The sequence below is a fragment of the Eumetopias jubatus genome, unplaced genomic scaffold, assembly GCF_037043125.1.
Source record: "Eumetopias jubatus isolate StellerSeaLion01/CBP00866 unplaced genomic scaffold, mEumJub1_p1.0 scaffold_8, whole genome shotgun sequence".
NCBI lineage: Eukaryota > Metazoa > Chordata > Mammalia > Carnivora > Otariidae > Eumetopias > Eumetopias jubatus.
This window is the reverse complement of record NW_028274814.1, coordinates 64,492,589-64,496,159: the sequence shown is the minus strand read 5'-3', so window position 1 is coordinate 64,496,159 and position 3,571 is coordinate 64,492,589. Positions and strand designations below refer to the sequence as shown.

The 3,571-nt window shown below is 35.7% G+C and overlaps 1 pseudogene; it reads left to right on the top strand.

The window, feature by feature from the left end:
* Positions 1–2,762: 2,762 nt before the first annotated feature.
* Positions 2,763–3,059, top strand: LOC114216595 (large ribosomal subunit protein eL38 pseudogene; annotated as a pseudogene).
* Positions 3,060–3,571: the final 512 nt, after the last annotated feature.

Sequence of the window (3,571 nt, the reverse complement as noted above, 5' to 3'; positions counted from 1 at the left end):
TAATAGCCACTGGAGATACAAGACAGATTTGGTTCCAACCTCATGGTGCTTACATTCTAATGAGAGAGTAGACAATGATAAGAAAACAAATAATAGACAAAAAATTGCTGGGTGTTATCCGCAAACAATGAATCATGGAACACTACATCAAAAACTAATGATGTAATGTATGGTGATTAACATAACATAATTAAAAAAATGGGCAATCATGACAATTAGAATGTGTTTCAATTTTATTTCAAAGCTAATCTAAGACATATTTTTAGATAAGAAAAAAGTCTTTGAAATTCTGTGTGTTTTGGGGCAAAAAGCACAGCAAAACTTAATACATGTATAAATTGTGGGTTTTGTAAGTTTGTAGCTCCTTAATTTTTACAGAGCTGTAGCTCTATTTGGGCATATACATAGGTGAATATGCTAATTGTTTGCTCCCATCAAGGATTAGCTATGTATATACATGTGTACATTAACTGTTATCCCCCAAATTCCTTGAACACATTTCATTAATTGTTGAATCTATCACCAGCCCCTCACAGAGTGTCTTATACACAACGGAAGTGAAATGTCTATGGTTTTGAATTAAACTTTTGACAAACTAAAAAAAAAAAAAAAGCTAATGATGTAATGTATGGTGATTAACATAACATAATAAAAAAATGTCAAAAACAATTGCCGGTTTTTAAAAGTGCCATGGGGAAAATGAATTGGATGTTGTAGTAGAGAATATTTGGGCAGGGGAGAAGCTAAGACAGATAGGACGGTCAGGGAAGACCTCTCTGAGAACAGCCTCTAGGATGGGAATAAGACAAAAGATCCACATAAAGAATAAGAAAAGATCACGTAAGGCACAGATAATAGCAACTGCAGGCACACACCCCCCTCCCTCATAAATTTTGATCTAGGAGTAATTGTGAAGCCATGTAAGCAGAGCATGATGTGAGAGAAAGAAAGACATTGACATAAAATAAAGTTGAAAATGCATATAGGTGTCAAATCCTATGGACCCTTCAACGGGCGTCATAAAATATAAAGGTCATTATCGTAAGTGCAACAGGGAGTTTTTGAAGGACTGAAACATGCCAATATACACACAATAGAAGTCCCAGAAAGAGATATGAGAGAGAAAGGGGCAGAAAAGTTATTTGAGGAAATAATGACTGAAAACATCTCAAAGCAATGCCAAATACTAATCTAAGCATTAAAAGGCATGATGAACTCAAAGTAGGAGAAATGCAAAGGGATCCACTCCTAGATACATCAGAGTCCAACTGTTAAAAGCCAAAGACTGAGAGGAAATCATGAAAGAAGCAAGGCAAAAAAACAAAAACAAAACCAAAAAAACCAATCTCATTAATGTGACTGGAAAATCTAAATCTAGAATCAATCTCTTCACTCAATAAAGGGGAATGATAGTCAATAGATTACACAACAAGCAGGGGCAGAAAATAGTGTAGGTGGACAATCTTAGTTTCAAGGAAGAGATTTTTGTTTAGCCTGTTTTGTTTTTTTTTAGTCTTTGCTTCCGTGGAAAGGGGATGGATTGTTCAGAAGTAATGGCAGGCAGGGAGACCCGTCACCTTCTGGCATTGATGTAGGCGGGATGCAGAGGACACACGGGAGAACTTGACCTCAGGGGACAACCTGGCTTAGTCAAGTCAACAAAGAGGTGAAAACATTCAGAAAAAATGTTGAATTTATAGGGGATATTTTAGTTCTCAGATAAAAATGATAAGGAGATGTTTTATGTGAAAGACAGAAAAGCAAGAGATCACTTGAGAATTATAGGCATTCCAGAAGAGGCAGGAGCAGAACAATAGAAAGAAAAAAATGGTAAAATATAACAATTAAGGAAAATGCCCTTGGTTAAGCAAATATTTGAGTGTATAGATTAAAAGGATTCCTGAGTTTCATGTGAAATAATGGACAGTATTGCAGATAGGGGAGAAAGAGATGGATTCCGTAGTTAAATTTTAGAATTTTTTTTTATTTAAAGGAAAAGAAAAATATATCTTCCAAGATTCCAGAACGAAAAAAAAATGTTTACAATTCTTGTGATTAAATTATAATTAATGAGAAAGCAATAGAAAGATACTTTCCTATTCAAACATTTAAACATACAGACCTTTTCCTGAGAAAATTATTTGGTTGTTCATCTCAGCTGACCAGGAACTGGGATTTTCATCCCAAAATCAAGAACAGAAACAGAAACGTCACAGTATAATTGATATATGGTGATCACCGTGTTGATAAGAAACCTAGGATTATTTGAAAAACACATTACAAAAACAATATTTTAGATAGAAAATTGAGAAGCAAGTTATTTTTTCACAGAAATCTCACAAATAAAGGTAGTTTAGAACCATTAGAATTCATAAATATGAAACCTAAACATTATTGAGGAGTTCCAGTACAATTGACTTTATTCAAGAATGTTAGCCTTTCTTTTCCTGTCGTCAATAATAGAATAGTACAATGCCTTCTACATATTCTTATCACTGTTATCATCTGCCGTCGTAATAAATTACACCATTAAAAATAAGCAGATGTATAGCAAAGCAAGAGTGTTTTGTTGGGTTTAGTTTCCACGTGCACTCAGTGCTAGATCTCTACCGGACTAGATTTACGACCAAAAGTGTTTTGTGAATTTAAAATATGCTCCACACTCAGTATCATAAAGAAAAACTCAATGTAGAAAAAAAATTATGTAAAAGGAATGGAGGTGATCATAGAAACCAAATAAAACATTGAGTTAAGAATAAATCATGGCTCTCCTTTCTTGCCGCTTGCTGTGCCGGCCGCGCGCCCCTCTGCGGCACCCCCCTCCCTCGTCCCCCGCCCGCCGTAGCCATGCCTGGCAAAATCAAGAAATCAAGGACTTTTTGCTCATGGCCAGGCGAAAGGACGCCAAATCCGTCAAGATCAAGAAAAATAGGGATAATATGAAGTTTAAAGTTTGGTGCAGCAGATACCTTTATACCTTGGTCATCACGGACAAGGAGAAGGCAGAGAAACTGAAGCAGCCCCTGCCCCCAGGTTTGGCAGTGAAAGAGCTGAAGTGAATCTGGCCTACTGATTTGAACTGTATTAAAGTTTTAAAAATTCTTAAAAAAAAAAAAAGAATAAATCATGGCTGTAACTATTACATGTCCTGAGTACGTACTGCGTTCTGGACACCGTCCTCCCACCAATCCTAGGTTCTCTGCCTGTGTTATTTCATTCCATCCACAGAACAACACTATGAGGTTTATGTCCCCATTTTATAGATGACATAAAGTCACACAGAAAGTGGTGGACACCAAATTCAAACACAAGGAGTCTGATTCCAGAGACCATCTCCCCTCATTATCAGATATACTCTTTCTAAACAGAATTGGATGCTTGATAATTAGAAAAAAGGTAGGATTAAATATATATATTTGTAAAACTCGAATGCAACCGCAGGCATGGTTTAAAATGATACTTTTACTTTGCATGTCATGCCAAAAGATTATGGAACAAAGGAAAATAAAGGAAACTGTGCAAATGAGCTAAACTCCCTATTAAAATAGTAATTATGTTAAGAAATGGTCTT